Below are 17605 nucleotides of genomic sequence, written 5' to 3'. Positions count from 1 at the left end.
AGATCAGAAAGGTTAAGTATTTGCTCACAGAGTGTAGTATGGAATGGAGAGAGGAAACCCAGAACGGAGATTCCTACCTGTGACTGTCTCCAGGACTGATATAATTCACCACTTGCTTCAAATCCCTGCCAAATCTCATCATTCCATTTTCACATTTCAGCCAAAATGAGCTTTCTAAAGTACAGCTCTGATTCTCTCACTCCCCTTAAAACTCTTCTTTGGTTGCCTATTGCCCTGAAAACAAAACCCAATCCCCTCAACAAGCTGTTCAGACCTTTTAGTATCTAGCCTCTGAGTTCTAGAATATGGAAATTCTTTCCATCCCCTGACCATGACCATGCGTTATTACCTCCAGCTCTTCGAAGACTGTGTGTTCTGTGCCCCCAACTATTTTCTTTCTTAGAAGTAAATGTCAAAACAGCACAACAGCAAATCATGGCCAATTGCCTGAGAGATTAACAGGAGGTTCTATTTACAAACACTACAACAGACTCTATGCTAAATTCTTTATATGTATTCTTATATCTAATACTTACAATAACGAGCATTGCTATTTTACACAACTCCTAGTGTTGCCATTTACATTACAGTCCATGAGAATAGCACTGCCTGGAGTTATGTAATGCTCAGTGCCCTTACAATCACCCTATGCAGTAGATATTATTAGCCCACTTTGGAGACGGGCTTCACTGAGGCACAGACAGGTTAAGTACTTGGTGGAAGTCATAAAGATAGTAAACTCCCAAATGAAGATTCAAACCCTGGTCTGTCTCTGAGACTGGTATCATTAACTGTTCCATAACAGCATCCCTGATAGTGTGTGAAGTAATCTTAGAGAGCTATTGGATCTGGACTTGGACTGGCCCATTGGAAAACCTCCTGGCTTCCATGAAGGGTTAGGAGGGCCTCAGTAGCAAAGCCCCATGGAAGGTTTCCAACAGCCTCACTTTGATCTTGTAGATTAGGGACTCAAACAGACAAACATTGAGAGCTGTGGTGTAATGTACAGGCTGGCATGTTCCTAGACACAATTGCCCTAAATTTGCTTGTTTTTTACCAATTACCTGGCCACCTCTTCCTGCACACACTCTCAGGGCAATCCCTTAGGTCAGCCAAAAAAAAAAAAAGTCCTGCCCAACCCACATCTCACAGCATGTTCTTAGCCAAAAGGGTACAGATGTCTAAGGGCGGATGCATCAGTAAAAATTCCTATCAGATAAAAAGGAAGGGGGTTTCTGAGGTTAACTTCAAAACATCACAATTATCTTCAAAAGGTGGTAGTATTGTAATCTGTGAAATCAGTGGACACAAAACCCTGATACAGATTTTTGGCAATGGAGCGACTGGAAAGAACTCTCTGGACCTCAGTTTCTTTCTTTACTAAATTAATTACCAAATCCAAATGCTTTGGAGGATGTGGGGCAGATGTTATCTAAATAAGAGTTCCTTCTTCATTCTTTTGTTTCAGGGTATTTCCTCTGTCATCAGATTCAAGCAGAACTACCTGACCCTTCCCCCGTCTCCTTAAATACCTATTTCCATAAAAATTAACCAGGGAATAGAGGCTGTTGATATGTCATTCTGTTGCCCAGCTTTCTTATATTCTGCCCTGGTCTACTGAACTCTGTAACAAGGGGGAGGCTATTTTTCACAGTGGTTTCAAATCAACTCTTACATCAAAGGCTGATTCTTGCTTAGGAATATCCATTACATCATCTAAATGAGCCTTCGGCACAAAGTCAAGAATACCTAGATCGTCTTCTGCTCACTATTTATTTTAAAGGAAAACTAACAATGCCACATCTACAGATGTGAATGGCAGTGATGAAGGTTAGTGAAAAGGCCCAGACACCAGTGTTGAAGGTGGCGAGGTCATAGGAATGGAACATGCACCTGTAAGACAGATGTTTACCAAGACAGATTTCCTTGGTAAAGAGTGGGGAAGAGCCCCCCACTGCAGAGGCCTGAGGAATAATCAGTGTAAGGGGTTCCCTGTGGGGGTCTGTAGCCAGGTTTGACTACCAGAGAGGACCCGACTCAGAGAGAAGAAACACCTTTGGCACCCCCACCAGTCCAGTGCACAAGGCAGCCTAATCTCATTCTATTGACTGGCAGCTTGGGTTATTCAAAGGAACTCCTTGACTCCCTCATCAGGACCTAGAATTCCTTTCTATGTAATTCGTGCTGAGTGAATGCATCAAAGCTAAGCAATTAATCTGTTTCTAAGGCAACATTAAAGCAACCATACGTTTTTACCCACTATTGAGACAAGCACTTGCAAACACTTTTAGACAAAGGGATGATGCCAGAGGATGATCTTCCTTATCTAACTGGCCATCTAGGGTGCAAATTACTGTTCTGGCACCCAACCTCAGGCTAACAGACCGTGACCACATGTTAGGAAGGATCTCTGTTTCCACAACGACTCTCCGCTATTATCTTTTTTTTTTTCTCAAAGAGAATTTCCTCTTTGTTGTTTAATACTTTGGGACAGGTCCTCCAGAGTACAGGCAGTGAGAGGTCATAAAAAGGGCTCCCGCCCTCTGGCTGAACGTACTAGACTGCAGTCAGGATCCTGTCCCGTGTCAGAAAACACCCAGCTCATTCATCAAAGGAAGCAACTGGGGTAGTGGTCAGGCAATGTGGCCAAAAAAATACAGATGAATTTAGGATTTAAAATAATGAAGAAGTTATTGGAAAGTCATGAGATATACTCCCTACTTTGTTTTCCTATGTAGGACTTATTACTCTTTATGTGCTAATATAATTTATTTAAGGGTTCTTTTTGTTGCCTTTCTCTCTCTGATAGATGTAAACTTTGTTACAGGTGAAGATGTTTGTCTCTTTTGTTCATCAACGGAGCCCCAGTTCCTGGAGCAGAATCTGGCACATGAAAGATACACAGCACCTGCTTATTGAGTGAATACAATAATTCTCAGAAAGTCATGTGCTGATTTCACCAAATCTCTGAAGGTGAATCAGAACCTGAGAGCTGGGACTAGGCATCTGATTTTAAAACTGTGCCCTGTGTGAAGTAGGTGCCCCTAAACTGAGTAGAGGCCGGTATCACACTGAAAAGCCAATGTCAGCATTAGGTGGAGGAGAGGAAAGGGGATTCAGGTTCACGGACAGAGAACCTCACCCTGGAAAAACTGACCTCCGGCATAAAAAGAGGAGCTGGGGCTTTGCCAGTTTCCCCAGGTCCTGGAGGTGGGTCCTCCTGCGTGAGCTCTGGCTTGCTGATTTCTTTTGGAATGCCAAGTTCATCCTGATATTTTGAATATCCCCAACAAAGCCTATCTTCTCCTTGCAGTAAAATAAACAGACATCTGGTCAAACACCAACCAAAAATGACCTCCATCAGGGAGGTCCCATAAAAGGGAAAGCACATCAGCACATCAAGAGTATACATTTAAATATATTAACTCTACATACTGGCGTGGAAATAGGAATAAGAGAAAGAAAGCTGGACAAGAGTCTTTCAATAAAAAAGGGAACCTGCTCGGCTAATCTTGGACCAGGACTGTCCTCAGATTCATTCTGCCAGTGCCAAGGGCAGAGGAAGGCCCCCCGTGAGGGTATTTATGACAATAATGACTGCAACCATTGACTAAGCACTTGCTTTGTTCCAGAGGCTTTACTGACTGCTTTGGATTCACTGTCCCCGAGGTTTCTGACAACATCGCAAGGAGATACTATCCTTCTAATTTTACCAATGAGAAAAATAAATGGTTCATAAAAGTAAGCCGGTTGAAGTCATACAAACCTAAGTACAACTACTAGGAGTTTAATCCAGGCACTTTGCATTAATTACACCATCATGCTTTCCAAAATGGCAGCATGTTTTTGTTTCCACTTCCTGTGTGAACGATTCTGTTATTTGGTAAAAAAGAGCCCCCTGCTTTGGTGTTTCGTGCAAAATACCTTTCCATGCCACCCTCCTTTCCCCCTAAATAAATGTCTATCGTTTATACTATCTTATCAAGAGCTTTCATGGCCCTCTCTCCTGTCTCATGCCTCCTCGCCCCCTGAGTAAGCATTTTATAAGCACTCCTATTCATCACATAGTGAGGGAAAGATGATCCATGTGGGGGATCATCAGCTAAAATCTGAGGTCTGAAATCACTCCAAAATCATGCAATAATCTCAAGGATTTTCCCTTTGGTCCGGAGAAAAGAAAATAGAGAAAGAAATCCTAGCAGGGAGCATGCAAAACTAAAATAAAAGATGGGTGGGGTAGGGAAAACGATACCAAATTTTAGCATGACATGTTAATACTTTGCTCTAGGAACAATAAGTCAATATTTTTTCCAGAATTTCAGTGCAGCTCACAAATTTGCTATCTTAGGGTCATGAATTTTTTTTTTTAATTTTTAAACAAGTAAGTAATCCAACAAAACAGGAAAATACATTCATTCATGGTTTTGTCTGCCAAGCTTCTCTTAGCCACTCACATACGCCAGATACTGTATTAAAAAGGATGAATTAGAGGGGTGCCTGGGTAGCTCAGTCAGTTGAGCGTCAAACTCTTGATTTCAGCTCAGGTCATGATCCCAGGGTCATAGGATCAAGCCCTGCATGGGGCTCCATGTTGAGTGTGGAGCCTGCTTAGGATTCTCTCTCTCTCTTATCTCTCTCTCTCTCTCTCTACTCCTCTCCAGCTCATGCACTCTCTCTATAAAATAAAATAAAATAAAATAAAATAAAATAAAATAAAATAAAATAAAATAAAACAAAACAAAATAAGATGAATAAGATAATATCCCCCAAGAAACTCATATTCTGGTGGGATATTATAAAAGCCAAAGTGTAGGTCCCCCTTCTGGAACAGAACCCTTTTGTTACTAGAGAATCACAGAAAAGGAGACACTTTCCAGGCATTCAGACCGTGAGATCATGGATACACCTTGACACACTCAAAGTGGATCACCTCATTACCAAGTTAATGCACTTGAGCTCTTGGGTTAATACAACCAGGGTTCTAGAAACCTCAGACTTCCCAGCCTACATCTCTACAACCCAGGGTTTTTAAGCATAGTGAACTCCTCGAGGCAGGGCCTTGGAACACCTCATCTGTGCTCTGTGACTCTTTCAGGGGCCTCGTTATGGACAATAATAGCTATTTCAGGTAATAATTTGTTCGGCATCCACCCTGAAGAGAAAGAGAAGCCCTTCTTTGAGGTCTGACCTTACATACTGGGAACCAAAAATGAGGTCATATGCATGCGTTTATATCTAGGTCACCAAAAAAGATTTCCTACCTAAAAATATTTTCCACACGAGCTTGTTGACATTTCATCTTAAGAAATTTGGGTTTTCTGAGTGAAGTACAGCCCTCGGTATATTTCTGGCTCTAGACAGTGGACCAGTCATTTATTCATCAAGCACTTATTGAGTGGTGTCTATGTGCAAAGCACGAAACCAAACACTACAGGGATTACAAAGATGATTGCACCTGCACCTGATGAACTCACCATCTTCAAGCAACTCAAATAGTTAGTTACTCGAATTACCACGAATACTAGGAAGGATATGGAAGACTCCATAAAAGGAGAGGATCGAGGGGCACTTGGATGGCTCAGTCGGTTAAGCATCCGGCTTCGGCTCAGGCAGGTCATGATCTCACAGGTCATGGGTTCAAGCCCCTCATCGGGCTCTGTGCTGACAGCTCAGAGCCTGGAGCCTGCTTCAGATTCTGTGCCTCCCTCTCTCTCTCTGCCCCTCCCTTGCTCTTGCTCTGTCTCTCTCTGTCTCTCAAAAATGAATAAATGTAAAAAAATTTTTTTTAATTTTTTTTTAATGTTTATTTTTTGAGACAGAGAGAGAGCATGAACAGGGGAGGGTCAGAGAGAGAGAGGGAGACACAGAATCTGAAGCAGGCTCCAGGCTCTGAGCTGTCAGCACAGAGCCCGACGTGGGGCTTGAACTCACGGACCGTGAGATCATGACCTGAGCCGAAGTCGGACGTTTAACTGACTGAGCCACCCAGGCGCCCCCCAAAAAAATTTTTTTAAAGGACAGGATTGGAAGGATGACAAAAGCATCCGATGTACAGTATCTCTGAAGAGGAAACCCAAATTCGAACTTTAATAAGCACCCCAGCTGATTTGATATGGGCAGTCTTGGCAACACCCCTCAGCGGCATTGGATTAAAGGGAAGAACTGGGTAGACAGTAGAACTGGCATGGGGTATCTTCAGCAAACACAGACTGCAGAGCAGAGCACTTAGACAAAGTACTGGACAGAGACTAGTACTGAAAAACTACAATTAGTGTTTCTTGCAATAGCAGCAAGGTGTTGATGTGAAATAATACATCAGAAGGGCTTTTCTTCCCATAGATTGGCACTCCAGATGGCATCGAAATATGAAGCCCCTTGGTGAGTTGGAGGGTGGGGGGTCGGGAGGTAGGAGAGAAGACAGTGGAGGAGAATGGACGCTAACAGGAGATCACGGGGGCTCCCAAAACAGATTAAAGCATTGGGAATCATTTATCCTACTTCATAATTTTGCCAAGGGTTAGTTCTGCCCTGTTGAAATAGAAACAGCTAAGGACTGCTGGGACATTACATCAACACATGACAAAGACTCAGGATAAATGGAAGAGTTTGGAGACTTTCTATCCAGGTTCCATGCACAATTCCTGAATAGAGGAGACAATATGCAGAAACATAAATCCCAAACTTGAAGCTTTAGATGCTGAGGAAGGCTGTGCTCTTTAAATTATAGGGTCTTTGTGGGGCTTTTCACCACCCCCTTTGTTCACTTAAACTCAAGGCTAAATCTTTGTAGTCTCTTTGTGCATTCTAGTTGGCTCTTGGGACTGGGGATATTTAATACAGAATCCAATTTCAAGCTATGTGATAGGAACACTCGGAATGCCTTTTTTTAAAAAAAATCTTTTTTAACAAGGAAAATGCTGGTTATGTGAGCAGAGGCTGGTGAATTTCATCAGCTTTTTCCCTGAGTCATTAAGCTTCATCTTCAAGTAGATTGCTTTTCAGAAGATGGAACCCTATCAACTTGAAGTTTGTAAGTCTTTTAAATTTTTCTGCATAGTGTCAAATCACAGTCCTTGAAAGAATAAGATGTTCTTGAGAAACGCAGTAGTAGGAAGGGAAAAGAAATATTCTTTTTAAAAACTCAAGTTGATAGATGCTCGTGTAATGGTGACCCTTCGTCAATATTCTATGCTACCGTTTTCTAAAGTTTCTGACAATATACCTAATGTCATGGCTCTAAAACTACATGCACATGTATATACAACAAATAGACTTTTTAAATGGAAGCAGGGTAGAAAGGAAGTAGCCAAATTCTAATATTTAGAGGAATAAATTGAGTAGTTTATGGGAAAACATGAAATTTTTACACAAATCCCTGAGCACAGTTTATGAAACATACAATTTCTCCACTAGATAAAGCATCTAGTGAATATGCCCTTTAAACCAATCCCATATACCTATATTTGAAGAAGTGTTTAAATATTGGCTGAAGTGTTATGGTTTTAATGTTATGTAACCATGCCAAGACGATTATGTTATGGTCTTTTTGTGATAGGCCAGGATTGGAGAGGAGCCAGTGGAAAAGAGTTGAGAAAAAAGTCAGTGGAGGAAGAAATGCCAATCATTTAATCATTTAATTAGCAAGTGAAGATAGTAACTTACGCCTTTTAAGCAAGGATTATTTTCATCAGTATCAACGACTTATGAGAGAACATTCACTCATTCATTCAACAAACTCTGAATGTCTATTACCTGTCTGGAATGGGAGAGGCACTGAGGCTAAAATCATGAGGTAAACAGATACACTCTCTCTCCTCCTGGAATATATTTTGTAGCTGGGAAGACAGATGACAGATGTTATTTTAAATTAGTTTGAAAAGAAACAATTGTTAACTCTGATAAATGTTGTAAAGGCAACACGCAGTCTTGCAAGGGTAAGTCATAGAGGATCAGACCTGCTAGGGAAGGCTTTGCTGAAGAAATAACATGTGAGCTGAAAATTAAGATAGTCAGCAGGAACCTAGGCAAAAGATTGTTGGAGTACAAGGTCTTGGGTTAAACTTTTTGCAGTTCACCTTCTCTGGAATGGGGTTGGTTACTGACAGACCTACCTTCTTAGATATGCTGGGGGATGCTTTCACATTTAGAAAATACTGAAAGTGGCTTCTGCAATTTTTTTGAGACTTGCCCCTCTGAGGTCACGGTCATGTAATCACAATTAATTTCTTTCCATCGCTCTGCTAGGGACAATGAGGTAGACGGAAGGGTCATCAGTCTGGGGGCCAATGACTGCTGATCTCAAGGATCAGTCCTGTGGCCTTGGACAAGTCATTTTCCCCTTCTTGGCCTGATCTGTAAAACTGGGGAATTTTGCTAACAATATGAAGTTACAATATCCTAATCCCTCCCTTTGGTGTCCGTGGTCAACATTCACAACACAGCACATGTCTATCTTCCCAGGATTTCTGTTCCTGGTAATCAACTGAGCTACTAAATAAAAATTACCCAAACGTGCACAGTTTTCCCTTCTCATGCTTTTCCACCAGCCCTCCATGATCCATCTTAAATGTACAATCTCCCTTCATAAAACTGCTTTTATTGCTAGGAAATCCCCTGAAAGCCTAACTAATTTGCCTCTACTCCCTTTTCCCAACATGAAAACTCAGGCCATGGTAACTTAAAAGACCGTTCCAAAGCCACACATCTCAGACTTGCCAGAGTTAGGCTCTACCACGAGGTCTTGGATGCTAGGCTCTAGGCCACCTCTCTTTGCGCGATCCCAACCCCAAATGCTAGGATTCTTCTGACTCACTAATATTGCCTTTGGGTCTCTCACAATCTAGCTGTATGTCAGGAGTTGCCAAACTATGGCCATCAGGTCGAATGTAGCCTGTCACCTAATTTTATAAGGCTCATTTTGTTAACTTTTTTTACCTTCGTAAATAATTGGAACAATGAAAAAATGTTTTTTTGATGTGAAAATTAAATGATGTTCAAATTTCAGTGTCACTAAATAATGTTTTGTGGCACACAGCATGACCATTCATTTGTGTATCGTCAACGGCTGCTTTCCTGCTACAACAGCAGTGTTGACTAATTGTGACAACCCTATGGTCCACAGAGCCAAAAATGTTTACTATGTGGCCCCTTGGAAAACAGTTTTGTGACCGCTGGTGTATGTCATTCTGTGTGTCCTTATCTTCCTCCTTCCCATGGCGACCTCCCATAATTACCCTGTTCATATAAAAGCATACAGGCAGGGACAGAGCCTCACCATTCATCTCAAGGAATAAGAACAAATTCTTATTGAGTGCTCACGTGCCAGAAACCAGTCCAAATGTTTCACAAGTATTAATGTATTATTCCTCACAGAAAACCCCACATGGCCTTTTACTATTATCATTCCCACTTAATAGATGAGGAAAATGAGGCAGAGGGAAGCAAACTGGCGTGATGCTAACTATCCCTTTTGCTGAATACACATCAATATTATGACTATCATGATATATCTCTTGACTTCAGAGAACTTTAGTCGGAGTACTCTAGGGCCCTTCATTTTATTAGTCAATACCCTCAGTCTAGAAGCAAAAGTCATAGTTCCCTTTCCACCTTGGGGAATCATTAATAGACATCCGGACACTCCTGAGGCCAGAAAACACAGATACATTTCTGGAGGCCTTCTATATTATCAGAGAAGAAAAGGAAGATGGGACTTTGTTGAAATGACCTCAGAGCCCTACTGAATTCAACTGTTTCCTACTTCACTCTGAAAAGTCATGTACTTTCCTATGGCCTTCATTTGCTTATTTGTTTCATTTGCTTATTTGATCTCTGCTGTTTCTTCCAGAGCTAGCTGTGGTTCAAAGCAGCAAGAGCACAGATAAGGAGCAGCTCTTCAAAGGGGCCACTGACAGGTGCATGGCCAGGAGAAGAGAGGCAGCAAGGAGTCTGGGGGAAAAAGAGCCAGCAACTCTGCCCAGTCCCAACTCACACATGTCAGCTCTAGGGAGCTCACATCCTCCAGCATTTGGCAGGTAGATTATTTTGGAAGAGCGACTTGGAACTTCTGAGAGACATTCGATATATGACTTAGCACCTCTCCAAACTCTATCCTTTTGCCCCTGCCCGATGCCACTCCCTCTGGGGACTCTGCCCCAGTCTACGCAGGAAGTTGAGGTCTGCGGGTAGGGTAAGCAGTCTGATTCTCTAAACTTGCTGTTAGGACTGGATGCTATACATTGAGCAGAGCAGAGCCACAGTGGGCCCTGGGCCTTATGTTTTAAGGAGAAGCAGAAGTGAGGAGGTGGACAAGTTCAAGAAGCTCAAGGGAGAAAGCACCAGAGCCATTCAGTGCCAAAGAAAGAAAGAAAAACCACCTGTAATGGCCCAGAAAGCCTGACCATCAAATTTCAGGGAGGAACAGATTGGCAGGTGGTCTGTCCCTTGTCTGACCTCTCGAACTGTTACAGCTTCTTTCCTTAAAGGTCATGCTGGAAATTCATCCTGAATTTCGGGTTTACTTGTAAAATACACGGATACAGTGGCCTATGCTATCATTTGTTCCAGATCCCCTGTTCCATGCCTGGTTCTGACTAGACACACAGCTGATTTCAAAAGCCTGGAAATGGCCCGAACATCGCCCCAGGGTTGTCCTTGCTATAAATTAGCGGGGACTGGTTTACAGGTTTCAAAAATAGCTAGGCTTGCTTTATTTTAGAAGTCCTTTTCACTCTTTGAAAATGAACTAAAATGCCTCTTCTTCCATGAAGCCTTTTCCAATATTCTCTTCTTCCTTCCAACTCTATAGAATTTGCTCATTAGACAATCATAGCAATAGTTCTCACTTGGCCCAGCATTTAGGTGCCCTCGACCACAACATCCCTAAGAATAGAAAACATGGTACAAAGAGCAGGGCTCTTGAACAACGTCAAAAACTGGTACTGTCACCTACTAGCTCTTGGGTAAGTTATGTAACTGAGCCAGGGTCTTATCTTTAAACTGGGAGAACGACGCTTTCTTGCAGGGCACTTATGAGCATTACGTGAGAAAACATACACAGGGTGCTTAGATTGGCCTTGGGCATGCAGTGGGCACTCAGCAAATGTCAAATGACTCCTCTTCATCATCTGCATTCTCCAAAAAGCCCAGTGCAATGCATTGCATACACTGAGTGCTCAATAAATATCATGGTTGGGTTGGAGTAAATTGCTGAATCACCCTCGTCTGTCTGACTTTTCATCTCACATTCGATTCAATGATGAAATTATTCATTATTCTGACTTCACATGTAATGACATCTACAAAGTGATTATTTTTTCTGTCTTTTTAAAAATTAAGATGAATTCTAATACTTGAATTTATTTTTCTGTCTATATTATATATGCAAGAAACCATCTGTCTGAATTGGTATCGTATGTGCATTTTGTAGGTTATTGGTATGAATATTTTAAAATGAGACATAGTAGAAACCATTTGAGATTTTAAGGATATCATTTCACACGGGGGGATACAATGTGCCCATTCTCAGAAGAATTTAAAAAGCTAAGTTTTCAAGAAAGGATCAAATTTTTGATATCTTTGCCTCTGTCTGGCTACTCTCTACTTCCTCTGAGGGCACTCAGGTCCCTCACACTTCCCCACCAGAAGGAGCCTCTGAGGGCACAAACTGGGCACCAACCCAATTTCAAACTACTTTCACTTCTGCTTCACCTTCCTGTGATCCAGGCCTTCAGGACTTTTCTGTCAGCTGATCTGATAAACCAATAAAAGTTAACGAATACACAGACGTCAATAGTTTATAAGAATTAACGGTAGATCTTTCCTGGGTGATGTCCTTGTGTTTTATTAGGGATCTACTAGATAGAATTACTTAATTCAAATGAAGGTCCCATAGCGAGAATTTCTGATCTTATGTTTACAGATGGATAAACGCTTCAAACCCAAAGATGTTTTGCCCCCTCCAATCACTTTATAGGCGGCTGCCTACAATGTACTTGCCCTTGACCATAAACACATTTCCTTCACTTGAGCTGCCAGTCAGGACTTTTCTCCTTGCATATGTCCTCCCCCTCCTCCTGAAATGGGCTACAAAGTTTCAGGTAAAGAGAAAATGTGATTCTCTTGAACCTTTGTCTATCTCGTTACATACTACACTCTCCTGGCGGGGCGGATCAAAGGACGATCACAGATGTGGAAATAAAACACTTAGAGTTCAATAAGAGTTGTCAGCCAGGAGAGCCCACACAAAACACTTGAGGCAGCAAGGGCTGCAAGCAACCATCTTCCAAGTTGAGTCAACACACTGGAAAAAGGCACCCAGTCTCCTCATTCGTATCCTGAACCACTCTCGATGAAAACGTGCCAGTGAGAGTAGCTCGCCCTAGAAGTCTCCAGTTCAGAAAATGGATTGTTTGATTTACAAACCTTACTGAGAGCCTAAATATTGATTAGTTTAAGCATGCAAAATATGTGTTCTATAAAATATATTTTGTGGGGTGTGTGTGTGTGTGTGTGTGTGTGTGTGTGTGTGTATGAGAGCCTGGGAAGGGAGGGAGGCAGGGAAAGAGAGAGATGGAGAGACACAGACACAGACACACAGGGAAAGAGGTATCTTTTGGAAGAGAAGGAAAGAAAACGGAAAATAATCTCACTGTATTTAATGAGGCCCCACCGGACTAGCTCTGAGTCCAAATCAAAATCTCAAAAGCTGACTGTGAAAGCTCACATTTCCGGAATCTACTCCATCCCAATGGGTCAGAAAGCATCTGACATGTACTTTCACTAAATCTCAAGTATGTCTCCAGGGGGTAGATTTCCCTTTGTTCAGAGAGAAAACTGGAAATGCCTAGTTCAGCAGCCCACTGTCTTGGTCAGCCACAAATATTATTGAGATTAGAACCCAAGTGATAGGCAGCTAACGGGGCCTTGAGGGATGGTAGTTGCGATTCTGAAATCTGGGGAAAGTCAGGGAGAATATTTGCCACAAGAGGGAGCAGGAGAATTTGATCAGATGGGAGACTATTTGGTAGAGGTTATGAAGAGGGGTCTAACTATAAGGTATGGACAATACTGGAAGATGTTCTGGCAAGAGACATCTATCCCTTACAAGAAAAAAGGGCGGGGGGTGGGGGGGTCGAAAGGAGCAGGAAGAAGAGAGATTGCCACGTTTTGATCCCTAAATTCTCTGCAAATGTAAAGCAACAACTTAACAATTTTTGGTTAAAAGCAACATTCATTCACACTGCAAAAAATATAAAGCATGCAAGATATGTACTGTACCATCCTCTTTTACTCATGTGTTTCTTTTTCCAGATTTAATTTCTAATTCAACAGGGATCTTGTTTGTTTCCATGCTGGTGGGGCAGACAGCTTGCTTCTTAACCTCCAAGCTGTGCTCCCTCTACCTGAAGGCATCATGCAGAAAGGGCTCCTCTCACTGAATTGCAACATGAAAATCATATGGCAAAGTCCTAAAATGCACTTACTTTGGGAGAAACACATCCATGACCTAAATGGATGCTTTAACTTGCTTTAAAGCAGGAATGCAACTTCATTGGGTCTGCAGAGCTTTTATCCTCATTTATTTTTTTCAAAGAAACAGATTAAATACTGAGAGGGAAGAAGCCATGCGTTTACTTTGCAAGATAAATAAAAGTCTATTTTTGTCTGATAAAAAACATGTTAAATATAGCTTGCTAACAAAATACTGAAGCTCTCTTGGAATTTTTTTTTTCTGAAACATCATAAGCTTGAAAGAACAATTAATGTGATTCCTGCAACTAGTCCTGACTATACTTCATCTTCCTTTGGTAATTTTATTTGGAGTTCAAACACTGCTATTGCTATATCACCTCTCTTCCCCTTTATGGTCAACAAAATGGTTATCCAGCCCCTACTCTTAATCCAAAATGATCTAGCAAAAACCATTAAATAGTAATGATAGAAAGATAGATGTACAAACAAGTAAGTAAGTAGACGGATAGACGTAGAGACCGACAGACAGATAGATATAAAGCACAGCCTTCATATTCTTTTAATTCATTACTCTCCTCTTCCAGCCCTGTTAAGCTTTCAAGACGGAGTAAATGAAGTCTGATTCTCGTGGATACTTACATCCTTTGCAACCCCTGCACAGCTCAACAGTCAATGATGGTCTACCTCTGTCCAGTTCTTTATCCCCCCCCCCCCAGTAATTAACATTCCATATTTCGTACAAGACAACAGCTATTTTGGGGGGGGGCAGGGAAGCAGGGCTCATTTTTTTTAGTAGGCGGGAGAAATCTTAGCAAAATAGCACTTAGAATCAAATGGAATTCTTCAAGCAGGTGGAATTTGTAAAATGAAAACCACTCAAGAAAACACATCTTGCTTCTTGATGAAATAAGTGGGTCTTCCCCCACCTTCTCACTCACAAGGCCCCGAAGATGGAACTGGCTCTCCCTTCCTTCCTCCTTTCACACCAGCCTCAGCTCCCAATTAAGCAAGTTTAGCAAACCCATACCAGCGAAATCCAAGTAACACAGGATTTGAAAGAGGAACCTAAAGGCAATCACCCTTATTCTGGTTTCGTTTTCTGATCTGAAATGAATGAAACATCTAGACACATTTTCCTCCCTCCTTTCTGGACTTGCTGCAGGAGTAGCTCTGAGAGAGAAAGAGAAAACAGGCGTGTGTGTGTGTGTGTGTGTGTGTGTGTGTGTGTGTGTGTGTGTGTTTTGTGGGGCGTGGGTGGGAGGTATACTTGCAGAATCCCCTCCTGGTTGCTCCCCATTTCCCTTAGGAAATCTTCACACAGATGCTGGATTGTGGGTGTTCAATTGCTCATATTTGGAGATACTCAAGCGATGCCTTTAACCAGATCTGATCAGAATCTCCACCTACTCCGCAGCTCCTCCATGATCTGGATGCCAGTACTGTCTTTACCACATCTGTCATTTTTTAAAAAGCTTCTTCCACTACACCTCCTACTGATATCCTTTTTTCTCTTTTTAGTCTTTACACCTCCAGCAGGACAAAGTTTGTATTGTTATAGTCACAACCACTAGTGGCTGACTAGCAGGAGAGATAAAGAGCGCCAGCCAGGGAGCCAGGCTAAGGGGGGGAGGGGGGGTGGCTAAACATACCCAGTGCAAAGCATGACTTTCTTTCCAGTGACTGCGGACACCATGCACTATTATAGCTCTCTTCAAAAAAAAAAAAATTCTTTGTTAAATTTGATCACTCTGCTTTCAACCCAACCACTGCCACTTTGTCTGGAGAGGGAAATACAAATTGCCAGCCCCAGTCATTCATCAAATAGTCAACAGAATCCTGGGGGGGCGGAGGGGGGGCGGTGGATTTTTAAAATCAAGGATGCACACATACTGTATTTTTAAAAGCATCGCCGGGGCAGATTCGGTTTCTTTAGCCGACCGTCCACCCATAAGACCTCCCTCTTCTTCATTAAGGAGGAGCCAAGAAGGATATCCTCATATCTCAGCACACAGACCATTTCCCCAAGAGCCAGCAAAGCTCCAGAGGCAGATAATGCAGCTGCAAAGTTCCCTTCGAATCTCGAGGGGGAAAGATGCCTGTGCGCGCCCAATCCCCACCGCACACCGCTGCACGGGGTCCAGAGACCGGGACCCTTCAGCCCACTCCCCGCTGCAATCCCCCCTTGCCTGTTCCGTCTGCCCTGGCCACAACTCCCTCCTCTCCGCAGTCCGTGGTGAAGGAACACCTAGAGCTTGCCGGAAAAGAGACTCGCGAGTGTGGCCTTGGGGGAAGACCCCAGGGATTACCAGGAGGAGGGATGACCTCGGAGCAGAGCCCGGTGGGTGGGGACGCCTGGATGCCAGCAGCGCAGCATTCCGGGCGGACTTAGCTCTTCGCGCCCTGAAGCCTCCGAGCCCCGCGCCGCGCAGGGTGCAGCATCCCTCCCTAGCAGCCCTTTCTTCCTCAGGCAGCCGGCGCTGGCAGGCAGGCACACTCACGCCCAGACGCACCAGCCCGAGCAATTTCGCTCCCGGAGAAGCGCGGACACCCCAGAAAACGTGGAGGGGCACACGCACGCGCGCGCACACACACACACACACACACACACACACACACACACAATTTAGCAGCCGGTCCTGTGCCCAAGCGGAGCGAAGTGTAGCCTTAGGAGCACGAAATGGAAAAGAGTTGGCGGTAGCTGACCCCATCCCTTCGGCTGCCCATCCTAAGAGCGTACCTGGTTCGGGAGAGTGTGGCTCGATCCTTCCCCCGTTCCGCGGCGCTAGCAGGCAACGCGGCGCGCTCCCTCCTTTTAAATAGCTCCCGACCGGGAAGAGGTCGCTCCCATCTTCTGGGGGAAGCACAAAGCGGGCGGCGGCGGGCAGGCTCCCGTGCAGCGCCGGCGCGAGCGGGAGCGGCGGCTGCGGGCAGCCGGTGCGCGCGGGCGGGAGGCAGGCGCGGAGGCCGGGAGGCTGGGAGGGCCGGGGCCCGGGCGGCGCGCGCGCTCCCCCTCCCTCCCTCCCTCCCGCGCACACTCGCCCGCCCGCCGCCCGCAGCCTCGCACTCGCTCACACGCGCGCTCGGCCCCGCCGCGGCCCGCCGGGCCCCGGCGCCCTCGGGGACCGCCCGGGGGAAGAGCCAGCGGGTTGGTGCCGCCCCGGGCGGGCGGGGAGCCCTCCCGGCCTCCGCCGCCGCCAAGGTTTCTCGGTTTGGTCCCGGCCCTCGGCCCCGCAGTGCGTTCCGGCCGCGCGCTAGCGCTCTCTCGGGCACCCAGCCCATGGATTACACGCGCAGACGGGCGCTGCAACTTTTCTTTTCAACCTTCCTCGCCTCTCCCCGCACGGCAGAACCCTAACCGCGACTTGCCTGCCCATTTCTCACCTCTGAAATTGTTACTCCAGATGTATCTCTCTTCCTCCGCCTTCTATCCCTTGTGCTGAAGGAAGCTCTCGTTTAGCAAAGGGATGTGGGGTTGCATCAATGATTTTCTCTTACCCCCTCATTGTGTTTTTCCTACATGTAGACGTGCACAGCAGTACCGTGGCTAGAAGCTGCTGACACAAGCAGCTAAGGGCATGGGGGTGAGGGGAGAGGTGGTCCCCAGCCAAGATCTCTGAAGGATTCTCCGTGTGGCTGTTTCTCTCAAAGATTGCAGCTCACCTGGGAATGAAGACCAAGAAGCTGTTTAACGTGAAAGCCGTGCAGCTTTTCAACTACAGAGAGGAGTAAGAGCTGAGCGGTAAGGTTGAGTTGAGAAAAATCTAATGCAGCAATCGACGAACCATTCACTGGCCTTTCCAAGAGAAGCATTATCATTGCCAATACATCACTTCGCCATAATTAATAAAGGAGCATTGCACCAGGCCCTTGCTCTCTTGACAGCTCATTCATCCTTACAAATCCTTAATGACTTGGCAGGATGAAAGGCTAGACCCACTGTGGAGTTCACAAACCTGGCCCCACATCAGACACACCTGGGAAGCTTGTTAAAAATGCAGATCTCAGCGTCCGGTCTCCAGACTCTGATGTTGAAGTTCTCAAGAGAGACTCCAAGCTTGTGTGTTTAAAGCCCCCGTGGACATCCACCGCTGGTGCAGTCTGGGCGGTTGGGGATGGGGTGGGGTGAGGGGCA

The 17605-nt window shown here is 44.5% G+C and overlaps 1 protein-coding gene across 3 annotated transcripts in view; it reads right to left on the bottom strand.

Annotated features, from left to right (window-relative positions):
* SLC8A1 (solute carrier family 8 member A1) overlaps nt 1-16340 on the bottom strand; it is a 327815-nt gene extending 311475 nt beyond the window's left edge. For all 3 annotated transcript variants that reach the window (XM_047853023.1, XM_047853024.1, XM_047853025.1), the window contains exon 1: nt 16211-16340. The gene's annotated coding sequence lies outside the window, so the exon portion shown is untranslated. The remainder of the gene's footprint in view (nt 1-16210) is intronic.
* Nucleotides 16341-17605: the final 1265 nt, after the last annotated feature.

This window comes from Prionailurus viverrinus, chromosome A3 (assembly GCF_022837055.1).
Source record: "Prionailurus viverrinus isolate Anna chromosome A3, UM_Priviv_1.0, whole genome shotgun sequence".
Classification (NCBI taxonomy): domain Eukaryota; kingdom Metazoa; phylum Chordata; class Mammalia; order Carnivora; family Felidae; genus Prionailurus; species Prionailurus viverrinus.
This window is presented reverse-complemented; position numbering and strand designations above follow the sequence as displayed.